The sequence below is a fragment of the Scyliorhinus torazame genome, chromosome 19, assembly GCF_047496885.1.
Source record: "Scyliorhinus torazame isolate Kashiwa2021f chromosome 19, sScyTor2.1, whole genome shotgun sequence".
Taxonomy (NCBI): domain Eukaryota; kingdom Metazoa; phylum Chordata; class Chondrichthyes; order Carcharhiniformes; family Scyliorhinidae; genus Scyliorhinus; species Scyliorhinus torazame.
Window position 1 is genome coordinate 29,484,647 of NC_092725.1, and position 25,075 is coordinate 29,509,721.

At 55.7% G+C, this 25,075-nt stretch overlaps 1 protein-coding gene across 1 annotated transcript in view; it reads right to left on the reverse strand.

Moving 5' to 3' along the window:
* The window catches only part of LOC140395883 (complement factor B-like), a 684,813-nt gene that overhangs the window by 532,045 nt on the left and 127,693 nt on the right, over positions 1–25,075 (reverse strand). The window lies entirely within an intron of this gene.

Consider the following 25,075-nt stretch of genomic DNA (forward strand, 5'->3'; position numbering starts at 1 on the left):
GTGGTACAGAGGGATTTGGGTGTTGCTGTGGTATAGAGGGATATGGGTGTTGCTGTGGCACAGAGGGATATGGGTGTTGCTGCGGTACAAAGGGATCTGGGTGCCCCTGTGTTACAGAGGATTCTGGGTGTCACTGTGGTACAGAGGGATCTGGGTGTTGCTGTGGCAAAGAGGAATCTTGGTGTAGCTGAGGGACAGAGGGATCTGGGTGTCGCTGTGGGACAGAAGGATCTGGGTGTCGCTGCGGTACAGAGGGATCTGGGTGTTGCTGTGGTACAGAGGGAACTGAGTGTCACTGTGGTACAGAGGGATCTGGGTGTTGCTGTGGTACAGAGGGATCTGGATGTTGCTGTGGTACAGAGGGATCTGTGTGTCGCTGTGGTACAGAGTGATCTGGGTGTCGCTGTGGTACAGAGTGATCTGGGTGTTGCTGTGGTACGGATAGATCTGGGTGTTGCTGTGGTACAGAGGGATCTGGGTGCCGCTGTGGTACGGAGGGATCTGGGTGTTGCTGTGGTACAGAGGGATCTGTGTGTTGCTGTGGTACAGAGGGATCTGGGTGTTGCTGTGGTGCAGAGGGATCTGAATGTTGCTACGGTACAGAGGATTCTGGGTGTCGCTGTGATACAAAGGAATCTGGGTGTTGCTGTGGTACAGAGGGATCTGGGTGTCGCTGTTTATACAGAGGAATCTGGGTGTTGCTGCAGTAAAGAGGGATCTGGGTGTTGCTGCGGTACAGAGGGATCTGGGTGTTGCTGTGGTACAGAGTGATCTGGGTGTTGCTGTGGTACAGAGGGATCTGGGTGTTGCTGCGGTACAGGGGATTCAGGGTGTCGCTGTGATACAAAGGGATCTGGGTGTTGCTGTGGTACAGAGGAATCTGGGTGTTGCTGCAGTAAAGAGGGATCTGGGTGTTGCTGCGGTACAGAGGGATCTGGGTGTTGCTGCGGTGCAGAGGGATCTGGGTGTTGCTGTGGTACAGAGGGATCTGGGTGTTGCTGTGGTACAGAGAGATCTGGGTGTCGCTGTGGTACAGAGGGATCTGGGTGTTGCTGCGGTGCAGAGGGATCTGGGTGTTGCTGTGGTACAGAGGGATCTGGGTGTTGCTGCGGTACAGAGGGCTCTCGGTGTTGCTGTGTTACAGAGAGATCTGGGTGTCGCTGTGGTACAGAGGGATCTGGGTGTTGCTGTGGTACAGATAGATCTGGGTGTTGCTGTGGTACAGAGGGATCTGGGTGCCGCTGTGGTACGGAGGGATCTGGGTGTTGCTGTGGTACAGAGGGATCTGGGTGTTGCTGTGGTACAGAGGGATCTGAATGTTGCTGCGGTACAGAGGATTCTGGGTTTCGCTGTGATTAAAAGGGATCTGGGTGTTGCTGTGGTACAGAGGGATATGGGTGTCGCTGTTGTACAGAGGAATCCGGGTGTTGCTGCGGTAAAGAGGGATCTGGGTGTTGCTGCAGTACAAAGGGATCTGGGTGTTGCTGCGGTACAGAGGGATCTGGGTGTTGCTGCGGTACAGAGGGATCTGGGTGTTGCTGCGGTGCAGAGGGATCTGGGTGTTGCTGTGGTACAGTGGGATCTGGGTGTTGCTGCGGTACAGAGGGCTCTGGGTGTTGCTGAGGTACAGAGGGATCTGGGTGTTGCTGTGGTACAGAGGGATCTGGGTGTTGCAGCGGTACAGAGGGTTCTGGTTGTTGCTGCGGTACAGAGGGATCTGGGTGTCGCTGTGGTACAGAGGAATCTAGGTGTTGCTGTGGTACAGAGAGATCTGGGTGTCGCTCCTGTACAGAGGGATCTGGGTGTTGCTGTGGTACAGAGGGATCTGGTATTGCTGTGGTACAGAGGGATCTGGGTGTTGCTGTGGTACAGAGGGATCTGGGTGTCGATGTGGTACAGAGGGATTAAAGTGTCACTGCGGTACAGAGGGATCTGGGTGTCGCTGTGGGACTGAGGGATCTGGGTGTTGCTGCGGTACAGAGGGATCTGGGTGTTGCTGCGGTACAGAGGGATCTGGGTGTTGCTGCGGTACAGAGGGATCTGGGTTTTGCTGTGGTACAGAGGGATCTGGGTGTTGTTGTGTTACAGAGGGATCTGGGTTTTGCTGTGGTACAGAGGGATCTGGGTGTTGCTGTGGTACAGAGGGATCTGGGTGTCGCTGTGGTACAGGAGGATCTGAATGTTGCTGTGGTATAGAGGGATCTGGGTGTTGCTGTGGTACAGAGAGATCTGGGTGTTGCTGTGGTACAGAGGGATCTGGGTGCCGCTGTGGTACGGAGGGATCTGGGTGTTGCTGTGGTACAGAGGGACATGGGTGTTGCTGTGGTACAGAGGGATCTGGGTGTTGCTGCGGTAAAGAGGGATCTGGGTGTTGCTGCGGTACAAAGGGATCTGGGTGTTGCTGCGGTACAGAGGGATCTGGGTGTTGCTGCGGCACAGAGGGATCTGGGCATTGCTGCGGTGCAGAGGGATCTGGGTGTTGCTGTGGTACAGAGTGATCTGGTTGTTGCTGCGGTAGAGAGGGATCTGGGTGTTGCTGAGGTACAGAGGGATCTGGGTGTTGCTGAGGTACAGAGTGATCTGGGTGTAGCTGCGGTACAGAGGGATCTGGGTGTTGCTGCGGTACAGAGGGATCTGGTTGTTGCTGTGGTACAGAAGGATCTGGGTGTTGCTGCGGTACAGAGGGATCTGGGTGTTGCTGCGGCACAGAGGGATCTGGGTGTTGCTGCGGTACAGAGCGTTCTGGGTGTTGCTGCGGTACAGAGGGATCTGGGTATTGCTGTGGTACAGAGGGATCTCGGTGTTGCTGTTGTACAGAGGGATCTGGGTGTCGCCGTGGTACAGAGGGATCTGGGTGTCGCTGTGGTACTGAGGGATCTGGGTGTTGCTGCGGTACACAGGGATCTGGGTGTCGCTGCGGTACAGAGGGATCTGGGTGTCGCTGTGGTACAGAGGGATCTGGGTGTCGTTGCGGTACAGAGGGATCTGGGTGTCGCTGCGGTACAGAGGAATCTGGGTGTCGCTGTGGTACAGAGGGATCTGGGTGTCGCTGCGGCACAGAGGGATCTGGGTGTCGCTGCTGTACGGAGGAATCTGGGTGTCTCTGTGGTACAGAGGGATCTGGTTGTTGCTGCGGTACAAAGGGATCTGGGTGTCGCTGTGGTACAGAGGAAGCTGGCTGTTGCTGTGGTACAGAGGGATCTGTGTGTCGCTGTGGTACAGAGGAATCTGGGTGTTGGTGTGGTACAGAGGGATGTGGGTGTTGCAGCGGTACAGGGGTATCTGGGTGTTGCTGCGGTACAGAGGGATCTGTGTGTTGCTGTGGTACAGAGGCATCTGGGTTTTGCTATGGTACAGCGGGATCTGTGTGTCGCTGTGGTACATAGGGATCTGGGTGTCACTGTGGTACAGAGGGATGTGGGTGTTGCTGTGGTACAGAGGGATATGGGTATTGCTGCGGTACAGAGGGATCTGGGTGTCGCAGTGGTACAGAGGGATCTGGGTGTTGCTGTGGTACAGAGGGATCTGGGTGTTGCTGTGGTCCAGAGGGATGTTGGTGTTGCTGTGGTACAGAGGGATTTGGGTGTTGCTGTGGTATAGAGGGATATGGGTGTTGCTGTGGCACAGAGGGATTTGGGTTTTGCTGCGGTACAAAGGGATCTGGGTGTCCCTGTGTTACAGAGGATTCTGGGTGTCACTGTGGTACAGAGGGATCTGGGTGTTGCTGTGGCAAAGAGGGATCTTGGTGTAGCTGAGGGACAGAGGGATCTGGGTGTCGCTGTGGTACAGAAGGATCTGGGTGTCGCTGCGGTACAGAGGGATCTGGTGTCGCTGCTGTACAGAGGGATCAGGATGTTGCTGTGGTACAGAGGGATCTGTGTGTCGCTGTGGTACAGAGTGATCTGGGTGTCGCTGTGGTACAGAGTGATCTGGGTGTTGCTGTGGTACGGATAGATCTGGGTGTTGCTGTGGTACAGAGGGATCTGGGTGCCGCTGTGGTACGGAGGGATCTGGGTGTTGCTGTGGTACAGAGGGATCTGTGTGTTGCTGTGGTACAGAGGGATCTGGGTGTTGCTGTGGTGCAGAGGGATCTGAATGTTGCTGCGGTACAGAGGATTCTGGGTGTCGCTGTGATACAAAGGGATCTGGGTGTTGCTGTGGTACAGAGGGATCTGGGTGTCGCTGTGGTACAGAGGAATCTGTGTGTTGCTGCAGTAAAGAGGGATCTGGGTGTTGCTGCGGTACAGAGGGATCTGGGTGTTGCTGTGGTACAGAGTGATCTGGGTGTTGCTGTGGTACAGAGGGATCTGGGTGTTGCTGCGGTACAGAGGATTCAGGGTGTCGCTGTGATACAAAGGGATCTGGGTGTTGCTGTGCTACAGAGGAATCTGGGTGTTGCTGCAGTAAAGAGGCATCTGGGTGTTGCTGCGGTACAGAGGGATCTGGGTGTTGCTGCGGTGCAGAGGGATCTGGGTGTTGCTGTGGTACAGAGGGATCTGGGTGTTGCTGCGGTACAGACGGCTCTCGGTGTTGCTGTGGTACAGAGGGAACTGAGTGTCGCTGTGGTACAGAGGGATCTGGGTGTTGCTGTGGTACAGAGGGATCTGGATGTTGCTGTGGTACAGAAGGATCTGTGTGTCGCTGTGGTACAGAGTGATCTGGGTGTCGCTGTGGTACAGAGTGATCTGGGTGTCGCTGTGGTACAGAGGGATCTGGGTGTTGCTGTGGTACAGATAGATCTGGGTGTTGCTGTGGTACAGAGGGATCTGGGTGCCGCTGTGGTACGGAGGGATCTGGGTGATGCTGTGGTACAGAGGGATCTGGGTGTTGCTGTGGTACAGAGGGATCTGAATGTTGCTGCGGTACAGAGGATTCTGGGTTTCGCTGTGATTAAAAGGGATCTGGGTGTTGCTGTGGTACAGAGGGATATGGGTGTCGCTGTGGTACAGAGGAATCCGGGTGTTGCTGCGGTAAAGAGGGATCTGGGTGTTGCTGCAGTACAAAGGGATCTGGGTGTTGCTGCGGTACAGAGGGATCTGGGTGTTGCTGCGGTACAGAGGGATCTGGGTGTTGCTGCGCTGCAGAGGGATCTGGGTGTTGCTGTGGTACAGTGGGATCTGGGTGTTGCTGCGGTACAGAGGGCTCTGGGTGTTGCTGAGGTACAGAGGGATCTGGGTGTTGCTGTGGTACAGAGGGATCTGGGTGTTGCAGCGGTACAGAGGGTTCTGGTTGTTGCTGCGGTACAGAGGGATCTGGGTGTCGCTGTGGTACAGAGGGATCTAGGTGTTGCTGTGGTACAGAGAGATCTGGGTGTCGCTCCGGTACAGAGGGATCTGGGTGTTGCTGTGGTACAGAGGGATCTGGTATTGCTGTGGTACAGAGGGATCTGGGTGTTGCTGTGGTACAGAGGGATCTGGGTGTCGATGTGGTACAGAGGGATTAAGGTGTCACTGCGGTACAGAGGGATCTGGGTGTCGCTGTGGTACTGAGGGATCTGGGTGTTGCTGCGGTACAGAGGGATCTGGGTGTTGCTGCGGTACAGAGGGATCTGGGTGTTGCTGCGGTACAGAGGGATCTGGGTTTTGCTGTGGTACAGAGGGATCTGGGTGTTGTTGTGTTACAGAGGGATCTGGGTTTTGCTGTGGTACTGAGGGATCTGGGTGTTGCTGTGGTACAGAGGGATCTGGGTGTCGCTGTGGTACAGGAGGATCTGAATGTTGCTGTGGTATAGAGGGATCTGGGTGTTGCTGTGGTACAGAGAGATCTGGGTGTTGCTGTGGTACAGAGGGATCTGGGTGCCGCTGTGGTACGGAGGGATCTGGGTGTTGCTGTGGTACAGAGGGACCTGGGTGTTGCTGTGGTACAGAGGGATCTGGGTGTTGCTGCGGTAAAGAGGGATCTGGGTGTTGCTGCGGTACAAAGGGATCTGGGTGTTGCTGCGGTACAGAGGGATCTGGGTGTTGCTGCGGCACAGAGGGATCTGGGCATTGCTGCGGTGCAGAGGGATCTGGGTGTTGCTGTGGTACAGAGTGATCTGGTTGTTGCTGCGGTAGAGAGGGATCTGGGTGTTGCTGAGGTACAGAGGGATCTGGGTGTTGCTGCGGTACAGAGGGATCTGGGTTTTGCTGTGGTACAGAGGGATCTGGGTGTTGTTGTGTTACAGAGGGATCTGGGTTTTGCTGTGGTACTGAGGGATCTGGGTGTTGCTGTGGTACAGAGGGATCTGGGTGTCGCTGTGGTACAGGAGGATCTGAATGTTGCTGTGGTATAGAGGGATCTGGGTGTTGCTGTGGTACAGAGAGATCTGGGTGTTGCTGTGGTACAGAGGGATCTGGGTGCCGCTGTGGTACGGAGGGATCTGGGTGTTGCTGTGGTACAGAGGGACCTGGGTGTTGCTGTGGTACAGAGGGATCTGGGTGTTGCTGCGGTAAAGAGGGATCTGGGTGTTGCTGCGGTACAAAGGGATCTGGGTGTTGCTGCGGTACAGAGGGATCTGGGTGTTGCTGCGGCACAGAGGGATCTGGGCATTGCTGCGGTGCAGAGGGATCTGGGTGTTGCTGTGGTACAGAGTGATCTGGTTGTTGCTGCGGTAGAGAGGGATCTGGGTGTTGCTGAGGTACAGAGGGATCTGGGTGTTGCTGAGGTACAGAGGGATCTGGGTGTCGCTGTGGTACAGAGGAAGCTGGCTGTTGCTGTGGTACAGAGGGATCTGTGTGTCGCTGTGGTACAGAGGAATCTGGGTGTTGGTGTGGTACAGAGGGATGTGGGTGTTGCAGCGGTACAGGGGTATCTGGGTGTTGCTGCGGTACAGAGGGATCTGTGTGTTGCTGTGGTACAGAGGCATCTGGGTTTTGCTATGGTACAGCGGGATCTGTGTGTCGCTGTGGTACATAGGGATCTGGGTGTCACTGTGGTACAGAGGGATGTGGGTGTTGCTGTGGTACAGAGGGATATGGGTATTGCTGCGGTACAGAGGGATCTGGGTGTCGCAGTGGTACAGAGGGATCTGGGTGTTGCTGTGGTACAGAGGGATCTGGGTGTTGCTGTGGTCCAGAGGGATGTTGGTGTTGCTGTGGTACAGAGGGATTTGGGTGTTGCTGTGGTATAGAGGGATATGGGTGTTGCTGTGGCACAGAGGGATATGGGTTTTGCTGCGGTACAAAGGGATCTGGGTGTCCCTGTGTTACAGAGGATTCTGGGTGTCACTGTGGTACAGAGGGATCTGGGTGTTGCTGTGGCAAAGAGGGATCTTGGTGTAGCTGAGGGACAGAGGGATCTGGGTGTCGCTGTGGTACAGAAGGATCTGGGTGTCGCTGCGGTACAGAGGGATCTGGTGTCGCTGCTGTACAGAGGGATCAGGATGTTGCTGTGGTACAGAGGGATCTGTGTGTCGCTGTGGTACAGAGTGATCTGGGTGTCGCTGTGGTACAGAGTGATCTGGGTGTTGCTGTGGTACGGATAGATCTGGGTGTTGCTGTGGTACAGAGGGATCTGGGTGCCGCTGTGGTACGGAGGGATCTGGGTGTTGCTGTGGTACAGAGGGATCTGTGTGTTGCTGTGGTACAGAGGGATCTGGGTGTTGCTGTGGTGCAGAGGGATCTGAATGTTGCTGCGGTACAGAGGATTCTGGGTGTCGCTGTGATACAAAGGGATCTGGGTGTTGCTGTGGTACAGAGGGATCTGGGTGTCGCTGTGGTACAGAGGAATCTGTGTGTTGCTGCAGTAAAGAGGGATCTGGGTGTTGCTGCGGTACAGAGGGATCTGGGTGTTGCTGTGGTACAGAGTGATCTGGGTGTTGCTGTGGTACAGAGGGATCTGGGTGTTGCTGCGGTACAGAGGATTCAGGGTGTCGCTGTGATACAAAGGGATCTGGGTGTTGCTGTGCTACAGAGGAATCTGGGTGTTGCTGCAGTAAAGAGGCATCTGGGTGTTGCTGCGGTACAGAGGGATCTGGGTGTTGCTGCGGTGCAGAGGGATCTGGGTGTTGCTGTGGTACAGAGGGATCTGGGTGTTGCTGCGGTACAGACGGCTCTCGGTGTTGCTGTGGTACAGAGGGAACTGAGTGTCGCTGTGGTACAGAGGGATCTGGGTGTTGCTGTGGTACAGAGGGATCTGGATGTTGCTGTGGTACAGAAGGATCTGTGTGTCGCTGTGGTACAGAGTGATCTGGGTGTCGCTGTGGTACAGAGTGATCTGGGTGTCGCTGTGGTACAGAGGGATCTGGGTGTTGCTGTGGTACAGATAGATCTGGGTGTTGCTGTGGTACAGAGGGATCTGGGTGCCGCTGTGGTACGGAGGGATCTGGGTGATGCTGTGGTACAGAGGGATCTGGGTGTTGCTGTGGTACAGAGGGATCTGAATGTTGCTGCGGTACAGAGGATTCTGGGTTTCGCTGTGATTAAAAGGGATCTGGGTGTTGCTGTGGTACAGAGGGATATGGGTGTCGCTGTGGTACAGAGGAATCCGGGTGTTGCTGCGGTAAAGAGGGATCTGGGTGTTGCTGCAGTACAAAGGGATCTGGGTGTTGCTGCGGTACAGAGGGATCTGGGTGTTGCTGCGGTACAGAGGGATCTGGGTGTTGCTGCGCTGCAGAGGGATCTGGGTGTTGCTGTGGTACAGTGGGATCTGGGTGTTGCTGCGGTACAGAGGGCTCTGGGTGTTGCTGAGGTACAGAGGGATCTGGGTGTTGCTGTGGTACAGAGGGATCTGGGTGTTGCAGCGGTACAGAGGGTTCTGGTTGTTGCTGCGGTACAGAGGGATCTGGGTGTCGCTGTGGTACAGAGGGATCTAGGTGTTGCTGTGGTACAGAGAGATCTGGGTGTCGCTCCGGTACAGAGGGATCTGGGTGTTGCTGTGGTACAGAGGGATCTGGTATTGCTGTGGTACAGAGGGATCTGGGTGTTGCTGTGGTACAGAGGGATCTGGGTGTCGATGTGGTACAGAGGGATTAAGGTGTCACTGCGGTACAGAGGGATCTGGGTGTCGCTGTGGTACTGAGGGATCTGGGTGTTGCTGCGGTACAGAGGGATCTGTGTGTTGCTGCGGTACAGAGGGATCTGGGTGTTGCTGCGGTACAGAGGGATCTGGGTTTTGCTGTGGTACAGAGGGATCTGGGTGTTGTTGTGTTACAGAGGGATCTGGGTTTTGCTGTGGTACTGAGGGATCTGGGTGTTGCTGTGGTACAGAGGGATCTGGGTGTCGCTGTGGTACAGGAGGATCTGAATGTTGCTGTGGTATAGAGGGATCTGGGTGTTGCTGTGGTACAGAGAGATCTGGGTGTTGCTGTGGTACAGAGGGATCTGGGTGCCGCTGTGGTACGGAGGGATCTGGGTGTTGCTGTGGTACAGAGGGACCTGGGTGTTGCTGTGGTACAGAGGGATCTGGGTGTTGCTGCGGTAAAGAGGGATCTGGGTGTTGCTGCGGTACAAAGGGATCTGGGTGTTGCTGCGGTACAGAGGGATCTGGGTGTTGCTGCGGCACAGAGGGATCTGGGCATTGCTGCGGTGCAGAGGGATCTGGGTGTTGCTGTGGTACAGAGTGATCTGGTTGTTGCTGCGGTAGAGAGGGATCTGGGTGTTGCTGAGGTACAGAGGGATCTGGGTGTTGCTGAGGTACAGAGGGATCTGGGTGTTGCTGTGGTACAGAGGGATCTGGGTGTTGCTGTGGTACAGATAGATCTGGGTGTTGCTGTGGTACAGAGGGATCTGGGTGCCGCTGTGGTACGGAGGGATCTGGGTGATGCTGTGGTACAGAGGGATCTGGGTGTTGCTGTGGTACAGAGGGATCTGAATGTTGCTGCGGTACAGAGGATTCTGGGTTTCGCTGTGATTAAAAGGGATCTGGGTGTTGCTGTGGTACAGAGGGATATGGGTGTCGCTGTGGTACAGAGGAATCCGGGTGTTGCTGCGGTAAAGAGGGATCTGGGTGTTGCTGCAGTACAAAGGGATCTGGGTGTTGCTGCGGTACAGAGGGATCTGGGTGTTGCTGCGGTACAGAGGGATCTGGGTGTTGCTGCGCTGCAGAGGGATCTGGGTGTTGCTGTGGTACAGTGGGATCTGGGTGTTGCTGCGGTACAGAGGGCTCTGGGTGTTGCTGAGGTACAGAGGGATCTGGGTGTTGCTGTGGTACAGAGGGATCTGGGTGTTGCAGCGGTACAGAGGGTTCTGGTTGTTGCTGCGGTACAGAGGGATCTGGGTGTCGCTGTGGTACAGAGGGATCTAGGTGTTGCTGTGGTACAGAGAGATCTGGGTGTCGCTCCGGTACAGAGGGATCTGGGTGTTGCTGTGGTACAGAGGGATCTGGTATTGCTGTGGTACAGAGGGATCTGGGTGTTGCTGTGGTACAGAGGGATCTGGGTGTCGATGTGGTACAGAGGGATTAAGGTGTCACTGCGGTACAGAGGGATCTGGGTGTCGCTGTGGTACTGAGGGATCTGGGTGTTGCTGCGGTACAGAGGGATCTGGGTGTTGCTGCGGTACAGAGGGATCTGGGTGTTGCTGCGGTACAGAGGGATCTGGGTTTTGCTGTGGTACAGAGGGATCTGGGTGTTGTTGTGTTACAGAGGGATCTGGGTTTTGCTGTGGTACTGAGGGATCTGGGTGTTGCTGTGGTACAGAGGGATCTGGGTGTCGCTGTGGTACAGGAGGATCTGAATGTTGCTGTGGTATAGAGGGATCTGGGTGTTGCTGTGGTACAGAGAGATCTGGGTGTTGCTGTGGTACAGAGGGATCTGGGTGCCGCTGTGGTACGGAGGGATCTGGGTGTTGCTGTGGTACAGAGGGACCTGGGTGTTGCTGTGGTACAGAGGGATCTGGGTGTTGCTGCGGTAAAGAGGGATCTGGGTGTTGCTGCGGTACAAAGGGATCTGGGTGTTGCTGCGGTACAGAGGGATCTGGGTGTTGCTGCGGCACAGAGGGATCTGGGCATTGCTGCGGTGCAGAGGGATCTGGGTGTTGCTGTGGTACAGAGTGATCTGGTTGTTGCTGCGGTAGAGAGGGATCTGGGTGTTGCTGAGGTACAGAGGGATCTGGGTGTTGCTGAGGTACAGAGGGATCTGGGTGTTGCTGCGGTACAGAGGGATCTGGGTGTTGCTGCGGTACAGAGGGATCTGGTTGTTGCTGTGGTACAGAAGGATCTGGGTGTTGCTGCGGTACAGAGGGATCTGGGTGTTGCTGCGGTACATAGGGATCTGGGTGTTGCTGCGGTACAGAGGGTTCTGGGTGTTGCTGCGGTACAGAGGGATCTGGGTATTGCTGTGGTACAGAGGGATCTGGGTGTCGCCGTGGTACAGAGGGATCTGGGTGTCGCTGTGGTACTGAGGGATCTGGGAGTTGCTGCGGTACACAGGGATCTGGGTGTCGCTGCGGTACAGAGGGATCTGGGTGTCGCTGTGGTACAGAGGGATCTGGGTGTCGTTGCGGTACAGAGGGATCTGGGTGTCGCTGCGGTACAGAGGAATCTGGGTGTCTCTGTGGTACAGAGGGATCTGGTTGTTGCTGCGGTACAGAGGGATCTGGGAGTCGCTGTGGTACAGAGGAAGCTGGCTGTTGCTGTGGTACAGAGGGATCTGTGTGTCGCTGTGGTACAGAGCAATCTGGGTGTTGGTGTGGTGCAGAGGGATGTGGGTGTCGCAGCGGTACAGAGGGATCTGGGTGTTGCTGCGGTACAGAGGGATCTGTGTGTTGCTGTGGTACAGAGGCATCAGGGTTTTCCTATGGTACAGCGGGATCTATGTGTCGCTGTGGTACATAGGGATCTGGGTGTCACTGTGGTACAGAGGGATGTGGGTGTTGCTGTGGTACAGAGGGATATGGGTATTGCTGCGGTACAGAGGGATCTGGGTGTCGCAGTGGTACAGAGGGATCTGGGTGTTGCTGTGGTACAGAGGGATCTGGGTGTTGCTGTGGTACAGAGGGATGTTGGTGTTGCTGTGGTACATAGGGATTTGGGTGTTGCTGTGGTATAGAGGGATGTGGGTGTTGCTGTGGTACAGAGGGATATGGGTATTGCTGCGGTACAGAGGGATCTGGGTGTCGCAGTGCTACAGAGGGATCTGCGTGTCGCTGTGGTACAGAGGGATATGGGTGTTGCTGCGGTACAGATAGATCTGGGTGTTGCTGTGGTACAGAGGGATCTGTGTGTTGCTGTGGTACAGAGGCATCAGGGTTTTCCTATGGTACAGCGGGATCTATGTGTCCCTGTGTTAAAGAGGATTCTGGGTGTCACTGTGGTACAGAGGGATCTGGGTGTTGCTGTGGCAAAGAGGGATTTGGGTGTAGCTGAGGGACAGAGGGATCTGGGTGTCGCTGTGGTACAGAAGGATCTGGGTGTCGCTGCGGTAGAGAGGGATCTGGGTGTTGCTGTGGTACAGAGGGATCTGCGTGTCGCTGCGGTACAGAGGGATCTGTGTGTCGCTGTGGTACAGAGTGATCTGGGTGTCGCTGTGGTACAGAGGGATCTGGGTGTTGCTGTGGTACAGATAGATCTGGGTGTTGCTGTGGTACAGAGGGATCTGGGTGCCGCTGTGGTACGGAGGGATCTGGGTGTTGCTGTGGTACAGAGGGATCTGGGTGTTGCTGTGGTACAGAGGGATCTGGGTGTAGCTGTGGTACAGAGGAATCTGGGTGTTGCTGCGGTAAAGAGGGATCTGGGTGTTGCTGCGGTACAATGTGATCTGGGTGTTGCTGCGGTACAGAGGGATCTGGGTGTTGCTGCGGTACAGAGGGATCTGGGTGTTGCTGCGGTGCAGAGGGATCTGGGTGTTGCTGTGGTACAGAGGGATCTGGGTGTTGCTGTGGTACAGAGGGATCTGGGTGCCGCTGTGGTACGGAGGGATCTGGGTGTTGCTGTGGTACAGAGGGATCTGGGTGTTGCTGTGGTACAGAGGGATCTGAATGTTGCTGCGGTACAGAGGATTCTGGGTGTCCCTTTGATTAAAAGGGACCTGGGTGTTGCTGTGGTACAGAGGGATCTGGGTGTCGCTGTGGTACAGAGGAATCTGGGTGTTGCTGCGGTAAAGAGGGATCTGGGTGTTGCTGCAGTACAAAGGGATCTGGGTGTTGCTGCGGTACAGAGGGATCTGGGTGTTGCTGAGGTACAGAGGGATCTGGGTGTTGCTGCGGTGCAGAGGGATCTGGGTGTTGCTGTGGTACAGAGGGATCTGGGCGTCGCTGTGGTACAGAGGGATCAAGGTGTCACTGCGGTATAGAGGGATCTGGGTGTCGCTGTGGTACAGAGGGATCTGGGTGTTGCTGCGGTGCAGAGGGCTCTGGGTGTTGCTGAGGTACAGAGGGATCTGGGTGTTGCTGTGGTACAGAGGGATCTGGGTGTTGCTGCGGTACAGAGGGTTCTGGGTGTTGCTGTGGTACAGAGGGATCTGGGTGTTGCTGTGGTACAGAGGGATCTGGGCGTCGCTGTGGTACAGAGGGATCAAGGTGTCACTGCGGTATAGAGGGATCTGGGTGTCGCTGTGGTACTGAGGGATCTGGGTGTTGCTGCGGTACAGAGGGATCTGGGTGTTGCTGCGGTACAGAGGGATCTGGTGTCGCTGCTGTACAGAGGGATCAGGATGTTGCTGTGGTACAGAGGGATCTGTGTGTCGCTGTGGTACAGAGTGATCTGGGTGTCGCTGTGGTACAGAGTGATCTGGGTGTTGCTGTGGTACGGATAGATCTGGGTGTTGCTGTGGTACAGAGGGATCTGGGTGCCGCTGTGGTACGGAGGGATCTGGGTGTTGCTGTGGTACAGAGGGATCTGTGTGTTGCTGTGGTACAGAGGGATCTGGGTGTTGCTGTGGTGCAGAGGGATCTGAATGTTGCTGCGGTACAGAGGATTCTGGGTGTCGCTGTGATACAAAGGGATCTGGGTGTTGCTGTGGTACAGAGGGATCTGGGTGTCGCTGTGGTACAGAGGAATCTGTGTGTTGCTGCAGTAAAGAGGGATCTGGGTGTTGCTGCGGTACAGAGGGATCTGGGTGTTGCTGTGGTACAGAGTGATCTGGGTGTTGCTGTGGTACAGAGGGATCTGGGTGTTGCTGCGGTACAGAGGATTCAGGGTGTCGCTGTGATACAAAGGGATCTGGGTGTTGCTGTGCTACAGAGGAATCTGGGTGTTGCTGCAGTAAAGAGGCATCTGGGTGTTGCTGCGGTACAGAGGGATCTGGGTGTTGCTGCGGTGCAGAGGGATCTGGGTGTTGCTGTGGTACAGAGGGATCTGGGTGTTGCTGCGGTACAGACGGCTCTCGGTGTTGCTGTGGTACAGAGGGAACTGAGTGTCGCTGTGGTACAGAGGGATCTGGGTGTTGCTGTGGTACAGAGGGATCTGGATGTTGCTGTGGTACAGAGGGATCTGTGTGTCGCTGTGGTACAGAGTGATCTGGGTGTCGCTGTGGTACAGAGTGATCTGGGTGTCGCTGTGGTACAGAGGGATCTGGGTGTTGCTGTGGTACAGATAGATCTGGGTGTTGCTGTGGTACAGAGGGATCTGGGTGCCGCTGTGGTACGGAGGGATCTGGGTGATGCTGTGGTACAGAGGGATCTGGGTGTTGCTGTGGTACAGAGGGATCTGAATGTTGCTGCGGTACAGAGGATTCTGGGTTTCGCTGTGATTAAAAGGGATCTGGGTGTTGCTGTGGTACAGAGGGATATGGGTGTCGCTGTGGTACAGAGGAATCCGGGTGTTGCTGCGGTAAAGAGGGATCTGGGTGTTGCTGCAGTACAAAGGGATCTGGGTGTTGCTGCGGTACAGAGGGATCTGGGTGTTGCTGCGGTACAGAGGGATCTGGGTGTTGCTGCGCTGCAGAGGGATCTGGGTGTTGCTGTGGTACAGTGGGATCTGGGTGTTGCTGCGGTACAGAGGGCTCTGGGTGTTGCTGAGGTACAGAGGGATCTGGGTGTTGCTGTGGTACAGAGGGATCTGGGTGTTGCAGCGGTACAGAGGGTTCTGGTTGTTGCTGCGGTACAGAGGGATCTGGGTGTCGCTGTGGTACAGAGGGATCTAGGTGTTGCTGTGGTACAGAGAGATCTGGGTGTCGCTCCGGTACAGAGGGATCTGGGTGTTGCTGTGGTACAGAGGGATCTGGTATTGCTGTGGTACAGAGGGATCTGGGTGTTGCTGTGGTACAGAGGGATCTGGGTGTCGATGTGGTACAGAGGGATTAAGGTGTCACTGCGGTACAGAGGGATCTGGGTGTTGCTGTGGTACAGATAGATCTGGGTGTTGCTGTGGTACAGAGGGATCTGGGTGCCGCTGTGGTACGGAGGGATCTGGGTGTTGCTGTGGTACAGAGGGATCTGGGTGTTGCTGTGGTACAGAGGGATCTGGGTGTAGCTGTGGTACAGAGGAATCTGGGTGTTGCTGCGGTAAAGAGGGATCTGGGTGTTGCTGCGGTACAATGTGATCTGGGTGTTGCTGCGGTACAGAGGGATCTGGGTGTTGCTGCGGTACAGAGGGATCTGGGTGTTGCTGCGGTGCAGAGGGATCTGGGTGTTGCTGTGGTACAGAGGGATCTGGGTGTTGCTGTGGTACAGAGGGATCTGGGTGCCGCTGTGGTACGGAGGGATCTGGGTGTTGCTGTGGTACAGAGGGATCTGGGTGTTGCTGTGGTACAGAGGGATCTGAATGTTGCTGCGGTACAGAGGATTCTGGGTGTCCCTTTGATTAAAAGGGACCTGGGTGTTGCTGTGGTACAGAGGGATCTGGGTGTCGCTGTGGTACAGAGGAATCTGGGTGTTGCTGCGGTAAAGAGGGATCTGGGTGTTGCTGCAGTACAAAGGGATCTGGGTGTTGCTGCGGTACAGAGGGATCTGGGCGTTGCTGAGGTACAGAGGGATCTGGGTGTTGCTGCGGTGCAGAGGGATCTGGGTGTTGCTGTGGTACAGAGGGATCTGGGCGTCGCTGTGGTACAGAGGGATCAAGGTGTCACTGCGGTATAGAGGGATCTGGGTGTCGCTGTGGTACAGAGGGATCTGGGTGTTGCTGCGGTACAGAGGGCTCTGGGTGTTGCTGAGGTACAGAGGGATCTGGGTGTTGCTGTGGTACAGAGGGATCTGGGTGTTGCTGCGGTACAGAGGGTTCTGGGTGTTGCTGTGGTACAGAGGGATCTGGGTGTTGCTGTGGTACAGAGGGATCTGGGCGTCGCTGTGGTACAGAGGGATCAAGGTGTCACTGCGGTATAGAGGGATCTGGGTGTCGCTGTGGTACTGAGGGATCTGGGTGTTGCTGCGGTACAGAGGGATCTGGGTGTTGCTGCGGTACAGAGGGATCTGGTGTCGCTGCTGTACAGAGGGATCAGGATGTTGCTGTGGTACAGAGGGATCTGTGTGTCGCTGTGGTACAGAGTGATCTGGGTGTCGCTGTGGTACAGAGTGATCTGGGTGTTGCTGTGGTACGGATAGATCTGGGTGTTGCTGTGGTACAGAGGGATCTGGGTGCCGCTGTGGTACGGAGGGATCTGGGTGTTGCTGTGGTACAGAGGGATCTGTGTGTTGCTGTGGTACAGAGGGATCTGGGTGTTGCTGTGGTGCAGAGGGATCTGAATGTTGCTGCGGTACAGAGGATTCTGGGTGTCGCTGTGATACAAAGGGATCTGGGTGTTGCTGTGGTACAGAGGGATCTGGGTGTCGCTGTGGTACAGAGGAATCTGTGTGTTGCTGCAGTAAAGAGGGATCTGGGTGTTGCTGCGGTACAGAGGGATCTGGGTGTTGCTGTGGTACAGAGTGATCTGGGTGTTGCTGTGGTACAGAGGGATCTGGGTGTTGCTGCGGTACAGAGGATTCAGGGTGTCGCTGTGATACAAAGGGATCTGGGTGTTGCTGTGCTACAGAGGAATCTGGGTGTTGCTGCAGTAAAGAGGCATCTGGGTGTTGCTGCGGTACAGAGGGATCTGGGTGTTGCTGCGGTGCAGAGGGATCTGGGTGTTGCTGTGGTACAGAGGGATCTGGGTGTTGCTGCGGTACAGACGGCTCTCGGTGTTGCTGTGGTACAGAGGGAACTGAGTGTCGCTGTGGTACAGAGGGATCTGGGTGTTGCTGTGGTACAGAGGGATCTGGATGTTGCTGTGGTACAGAGGGATCTGTGTGTCGCTGTGGTACAGAGTGATCTGGGTGTCGCTGTGGTACAGAGTGATCTGGGTGTCGCTGTGGTACAGAGGGATCTGGGTGTTGCTGTGGTACAGATAGATCTGGGTGTTGCTGTGGTACAGAGGGATCTGGGTGCCGCTGTGGTACGGAGGGATCTGGGTGATGCTGTGGTACAGAGGGATCTGGGTGTTGCTGTGGTACAGAGGGATCTGAATGTTGCTGCGGTACAGAGGATTCTGGGTTTCGCTGTGATTAAAAGGGATCTGGGTGTTGCTGTGGTACAGAGGGATATGGGTGTCGCTGTGGTACAGAGGAATCCGGGTGTTGCTGCGGTAAAGAGGGATCTGGGTGTTGCTGCAGTACAAAGGGATCTGGGTGTTGCTGCGGTACAGAGGGATCTGGGTGTTGCTGCGGTACAGAGGGATCTGGGTGTTGCTGCGCTGCAGAGGGATCTGGGTGTTGCTGTGGTACAGTGGGATCTGGGTGTTGCTGCGGTACAGAGGGCTCTGGGTGTTGCTGAGGTACAGAGGGATCTGGGTGTTGCTGTGGTACAGAGGGATCTGGGTGTTGCAGCGGTACAGAGGGTTCTGGTTGTTGCTGCGGTACAGAGGGATCTGGGTGTCGCTGTGGTACAGAGGGATCTAGGTGTTGCTGTGGTACAGAGAGATCTGGGTGTCGCTCCGGTACAGAGGGATCTGGGTGTTGCTGTGGTACAGAGGGATCTGGTATTGCTGTGGTACAGAGGGATCTGGGTGTTGCTGTGGTACAGAGGGATCTGGGTGTCGATGTGGTACAGAGGGATTAAGGTGTCACTGCGGTACAGAGGGATCTGGGTGTCGCTGTGGTACTGAGGGATCTGGGTGTTGCTGCGGTACAGAGGGATCTGGGTGTTGCTGCGGTACAGAGGGATCTGGGTGTTGCTGCGGTACAGAGGGATCTGGGTTTTGCTGTGGTACAGAGGGATCTGGGTGTTGTTGTGTTACAGAGGGATCTGGGTTTTGCTGTGGTACTGAGGGATCTGGGTGTTGCTGTGGTACAGAGGGATCTGGGTGTCGCTGTGGTACAGGAGGATCTGAATGTTGCTGTGGTATAGAGGGATCTGGGTGTTGCTGTGGTACAGAGAGATCTGGGTGTTGCTGTGGTACAGAGGGATCTGGGTGCCGCTGTGGTACGGAGGGATCTGGGTGTTGCTGTGGTACAGAGGGACCTGGGTGTTGCTGTGGTACAGAGGGATCTGGGTGTTGCTGCGGTAAAGAGGGATCTGGGTGTTGCTGCGGTACAAAGGGATCTGGGTGTTGCTGCGGTACAGAGGGATCTGGGTGTTGCTGCGGCACAGAGGGATCTGGGCATTGCTGCGGTGCAGAGGGATCTGGGTGTTGCTGTGGTACAGAGTGATCTGGTTGTTGCTGCGGTAGAGAGGGATCTGGGTGTTGCTGAGGTACAGAGGGATCTGGGTGTTGCTGAGGTACAGAGGGATCTGGGTGTTGCTGCGGTACAGAGGGATCTGGGTGTTGCTGCGGTACAGAGGGATCTGGTTGTTGCTGTGGTACAGAAGGATCTGGGTGTTGCTGCGGTACAGAGGGATCTGGGTGTTGCTGCGGTACATAGGGATCTGGGTGTTGCTGCGGTACAGAGGGTTCTGGGTGTTGCTGCGGTACAGAGGGATCTGGGTATTGCTGTGGTACAGAGGGATCTGGGTGTCGCCGTGGTACAGAGGGATCTGGGTGTCGCTGTGGTACTGAGGGATCTGGGAGTTGCTGCGGTACACAGGGATCTGGGTGTCGCTGCGGTACAGAGGGATCTGGGTGTCGCTGTGGTACAGAGGGATCTGGGTGTCGTTGCGGTACAGAGGGATCTGGGTGTCGCTGCGGTACAGAGGAATCTGGGTGTCTCTGTGGTACAGAGGGATCTGGTTGTTGCTGCGGTACAGAGGGATCTGGGAGTCGCTGTGGTACAGAGGAAGCTGGCTGTTGCTGTGGTACAGAGGGATCTGTGTGTCGCTGTGGTACAGAGCAATCTGGGTGTTGGTGTGGTGCAGAGGGATGTGGGTGTCGCAGCGGTACAGAGGGATCTGGGTGTTGCTGCGGTACAGAGGGATCTGTGTGTTGCTGTGGTACAGAGGCATCAGGGTTTTCCTATGGTACAGCGGGATCTATGTGTCGCTGTGGTACATAGGGATCTGGGTGTCACTGTGGTACAGAGGGATGTGGGTGTTGCTGTGGTACAGAGGGATATGGGTATTGCTGCGGTACAGAGGGATCTGGGTGTCGCAGTGGTACAGAGGGATCTGGGTGTTGCTGTGGTACAGAGGGATCTGGGTGTTGCTGTGGTACAGAGGGATGTTGGTGTTGCTGTGGTACATAGGGATTTGGGTGTTGCTGTGGTATAGAGGGATGTGGGTGTTGCTGTGGTACAGAGGGATATGGGTATTGCTGCGGTACAGAGGGATCTGGGTGTCGCAGTGCTACAGAGGGATCTGCGTGTCGCTGTGGTACAGAGGGATATGGGTGTTGCTGCGGTACAGATAGATCTGGGTGTTGCTGTGGTACAGAGGGATCTGTGTGTTGCTGTGGTACAGAGGCATCAGGGTTTTCCTATGGTACAGCGGGATCTATGTGTCCCTGTGTTAAAGAGGATTCTGGGTGTCACTGTGGTACAGAGGGATCTGGGTGTTGCTGTGGCAAAGAGGGATTTGGGTGTAGCTGAGGGACAGAGGGATCTGGGTGTCGCTGTGGTACAGAAGGATCTGGGTGTCGCTGCGGTAGAGAGGGATCTGGGTGTTGCTGTGGTACAGAGGGATCTGCGTGTCGCTGCGGTACAGAGGGATCTGTGTGTCGCTGTGGTACAGAGTGATCTGGGTGTCGCTGTGGTACAGAGGGATCTGGGTGTTGCTGTGGTACAGATAGATCTGGGTGTTGCTGTGGTACAGAGGGATCTGGGTGCCGCTGTGGTACGGAGGGATCTGGGTGTTGCTGTGGTACAGAGGGATCTGGGTGTTGCTGTGGTACAGAGGGATCTGGGTGTAGCTGTGGTACAGAGGAATCTGGGTGTTGCTGCGGTAAAGAGGGATCTGGGTGTTGCTGCGGTACAATGTGATCTGGGTGTTGCTGCGGTACAGAGGGATCTGGGTGTTGCTGCGGTACAGAGGGATCTGGGTGTTGCTGCGGTGCAGAGGGATCTGGGTGTTGCTGTGGTACAGAGGGATCTGGGTGTTGCTGTGGTACAGAGGGATGTGGGTGCCGCTGTGGTACGGAGGGATCTGGGTGTTGCTGTGGTACAGAGGGATCTGGGTGTTGCTGTGGTACAGAGGGATCTGAATGTTGCTGCGGTACAGAGGATTCTGGGTGTCCCTTTGATTAAAAGGGACCTGGGTGTTGCTGTGGTACAGAGGGATCTGGGTGTCGCTGTGGTACAGAGGAATCTGGGTGTTGCTGCGGTAAAGAGGGATCTGGGTGTTGCTGCAGTACAAAGGGATCTGGGTGTTGCTGCGGTACAGAGGGATCTGCGTGTTGCTGCGGTACAGAGGGATCTGGGTGTTGCTGAGGTACAGAGGGATCTGGGTGTTGCTGCGGTGCAGAGGGATCTGGGTGTTGCTGTGGTACAGAGGGATCTGGGCGTCGCTGTGGTACAGAGGGATCAAGGTGTCACTGCGGTATAGAGGGATCTGGGTGTCGCTGTGGTACAGAGGGATCTGGGTGTTGCTGCGGTACAGAGGGCTCTGGGTGTTGCTGAGGTACAGAGGGATCTGGGTGTTGCTGTGGTACAGAGGGATCTGGGTGTTGCTGCGGTACAGAGGGTTCTGGGTGTTGCTGTGGTACAGAGGGATCTGGGTGTTGCTGTGGTACAGAGGGATCTGGGCGTCGCTGTGGTACAGAGGGATCAAGGTGTCACTGCGGTATAGAGGGATCTGGGTGTCGCTGTGGTACTGAGGGATCTGGGTGTTGCTGCGGTACAGAGGGATCTGGGTTTTGCTGCGGTACAGAGGGATCTGCGTGTTGCTGCGGTACAGAGGGATCTGGGTGTTGTTGTGTTACAGAGGGATCTGGGTTTTGCTGTGGTACAGATGGATCTGGGTGTTGCTGTGGTACAGAGGGATCTGGGTGTCGCTGTGGTACAGGAGGATCTGAATGTTGCTGTGGTACAGAGGGATCTGGGTGTTGCTGTGCTACAGAGGGATCTGGGTGTTGCTGCGGTACAGAGAGATCTGGCTGTTGCTGTGGTACAGAGGGATCTGTGTGTCGCTGTGGTACAGAGGAATCTGGGTGTTGCTGTGGTACAGAGGGATGTGGGTGTTGCAGCGGTACAGAGGGATCTTGGTGTTGCTGCGGTACAGAGGGATCTGGGTGTTGCTGTGGCACAGAGGCATCTGGGTGTTGCTATGGTACAGCGGGACCTGTGTGTCGCGGTGGTACATAGGGATCTGGGTGTCACTGTGGTACAGAGGGATGTGGGTGTTGCTGTGGTACAGAGGGATATGGGTATTGCTGCGGTACAGAGGGTTCTGGGTGTCGCTGTGGTACAGAGGGATCTGGGTGTCACTGTGGTACAGAGGGATCTGGGTGTTGCTGCGGTACAGAGGGATCTGGGTGTTGCTGTGATACAGAGGGATCTGGGTTTAGCTGTGGTACAGAGGGATGTTGGTGTTGCTGTGGTACAGAGGGATTCGTGTGTTGCTGTGGTACAGAGGGATATGGGTGTTGCTGTGTTACAGAGGGATCTGGGTGTCACTGTGGTAAGAGGGATCTGGGTGTTGCTGCGGTACAGAGGGATCTGGGTGTTGCTGTGGTACAGAGGGATCTGGGTGTTGCTGCGGTACAGAGGGATCTGGGTGTTGCTGCGGTACAGAGAGCTCTGGGTATTGCTGAGGTACAGAGGGATCTGGGTGTTGCTGTGGTACAGAGGGATCTGGGTGCTGCTGCGATACAGAGGGATCTGGGTGTTGCTGCGGTACAGAGGGATCTGGGTGTCGCTGTGGTACAGAGGGATCTGGGTGTTGCTGTGGTACGGATAGATCTGGGTGTTGCTGTGGTACAGAGGGATCTGGGTGCCGCTGTGGTACGGAGGGATCTGGGTGTTGTTGTGGTACAGAGGGATCTGGGTGTTGCTGTGGTACAGAGGCATCTGAATGTTGCTGCGGTACAGAGGATTCTGGGTGTCACTGTGATACAAAGGGATCTGGGTGTTGCTGTGGTACAGAGGGATCTGGGTGTTGCTGTGATACAGAGGGATCTGGGTGTTGCTGCGGTACAGAGGGATCTGGGTGTTGCTGTGGTGCAGAGGGATCTGAATGTTGCTGCGGTACAGAGGATTCTGGGTGTCGCTGTGATACAGAGGGATCTGAGTGTTACTGTGGTACATAGGGATCTGGGTGTTGCTGTGGTACAGAGGAATCTGGGTGTTGCTGCAGTAAAGAGTAATCTGGGTGTTGCTGCGGTACAGAGGGATCTGGGTGTTGCTGTGGTACAGAGTGATCTGGGTGTTGCTGTGGTACAGAGGAATCTGGGTGTCGCTGTGGTACAGAGGGATCTGGGTGTTGCTGCGGTACAGAGGATTCAGGGTGTCGCTGTGATACAAAGGGATCTGGGTGTTGCTGCGGTACAGAGGAATCTGGGTGTTGCTGCAGTAAAGAGGGATCTGGGTGTTGCTGCGGTACAGAGGGATCTGGGTGTTGCTGTGGTACAGAGTGATCTGGGTGTTGCTGTGGTGCAGAGAGATCTGGGTGTTTCTGCGGTACAGAGGATTCAGGGTGTCGCTGTGATACAAAAGGATCTGGGTGTTGCTGCGGTACAGAGGAATCTGGGTGTTGCTGCAGTAAAGAGGGATCTGGGTGTTGCTGCGGTACAGAGGGATCTGGGTGTTGCTGCGGTACAGAGGGATCTGGGTGTTGCTGCGGTACAGAGGGCTCTCGGTGTTGCTGTGGTACAGAGAGATCTGGGTGTCGCTGTGGTACAGAGGGATCTGGGTGTTGCTGTGGTACAGATAGATCTGGGTGTTGCTGTGGTACAGAGGGATCTGGGTGCCGCTGTGGTACGGAGGGATCTGGGTGTTGCTGCGGTACAGAGTGATCTCGGTGTCACTACGGTACAGAGGGATCTGGGTGTTGCTGTGGTACAGAGGGATCTGAATGTTGCTGCGGTACAGAGGATTCTGGGTTTCGCTGTGATTAAAAGGGATCTGGGTGTTGTTGTGGTACAGAGGGATATGGGTGTCGCTGTGGTACAGAGGAATCCGGGTGTTGCTGCGGTAAAGAGGGATCTGGGTGTTGCTGCAGTACAAAGGGATCTGGGTGTTGCTGCGGTACAGAGGGATCTGGGTGTTGCTGCGGTACAGAGGGATCTGGGTGTTGCTGCGGTGCAGAGGGATCTGGGTGTTGCTGTGGTACAGTGGGATCTGGGTGTTGCTGCGGTACAGAGGGCTCTGGGTGTTGCTGAGGTACAGAGGGATCTGGGTGTTGCTGTGGTACAGAGGGATCTGGGTGTGCTGTGGTACAGAGGGTTCTGGGTGTTGCTGCGGTACAGTGGGATCTGGGTGTTGCTGTGGTACAGAGGGATCTGGTATTGCTGTGGTACAGAGGGATCTGGGTGTTGCTGTGGTACAGAGGGATCTGGGTGTCGCTGTGGTACAGAGGGATCAAGGTGTCACTGCGGTACAGAGGGATCTGGGTGTCGCTGTGGTACTGAGGGATCTGGGTGTTGCTGCGGTACAGAGGGATCTGGGTGTTGCTGCGGTACAGAGGGATCTGGGTGTTGCTGCGGTACAGAGGTATCTGGGTTTTGCTGTGGTACAGAGGGATCTGGGTGTTGTTGTGTTACAGAGGGATCTGGGTTTTGCTGTGGTACAGAGGGATCTGGGTGTTGCTGTTGTACAGAGGGATCTGGGTGTTGCTGTGGTACAGAGGGATCTGGGTGTTCCTGTGGTACAGAGGGATCTGGGTGTTGCTGTGGTACAGAGGGATCTGGGTGTCGCTGTGGTACAGGAGGACCTGAATGTTGCTGTGGTACAGAGGGATCTGGGTGTCGCTGTGGTACAGAGAGATCTGGGTGTCGCTGTGGTACGGAGGGATCTGGGTGTTGCTGTGGTACAGAGGGATCTGGGTGTTGCTGTGGTACAGAGGGATCTGAATGTTGCTGCGGTACAGAGGATTCTGGGTTTCGCTGTGATTAAAAGGGATCTGGGTGTTGCTGTGGTACAGAGGGATATGGGTGTCGCTGTGGTACAGAGGAATCCGGGTGTTGCTGCGGTAAAGAGGGATCTGGGTGTTGCTGCAGTACAAAGGGATCTGGGTGTTGCTGCGGTACAGAGGGATCTGGGTGTTGCTGCGGTACAGAGGGATCTGGGTGTTGCTGCGCTGCAGAGGGATCTGGGTGTTGCTGTGGTACAGTGGGATCTGGGTGTTGCTGCGGTACAGAGGGCTCTGGGTGTTGCTGAGGTACAGAGGGATCTGGGTGTTGCTGTGGTACAGAGGGATCTGGCTGTTGCAGCGGTACAGAGGGTTCTGGTTGTTGCTGCGGTACAGAGGGATCTGGGTGTCGCTGTGGTACAGAGGGATCTAGGTGTTGCTGTGGTACAGAGAGATCTGGGTGTCGCTCCGGTACAGAGGGATCTGGGTGTTGCTGTGGTACAGAGGGATCTGGTATTGCTGTGGTACAGAGGGATCTGGGTGTTGCTGTGGTACAGAGGGATCTGGGTGTCGATGTGGTACAGAGGGATTAAGGTGTCACTGCGGTACAGAGGGATCTGGGTGTCGCTGTGGTACTGAGGGATCTGGGTGTTGCTGCGGTACAGAGGGATCTGGGTGTTGCTGCGGTCCAGAGGGATCTGGGTGTTGCTGCGGTACAGAGGGATCTGGGTTTTGCTGTGGTACAGAGGGATCTGGGTGTTGTTGTGTTACAGAGGGATCTGGGTTTTGCTGTGGTACAGAGGGATCTGGGTGTTGCTGTGGTACAGAGGGATCTGGGTGTCGCTGTGGTACAGGAGGATCTGAATGTTGCTGTGGT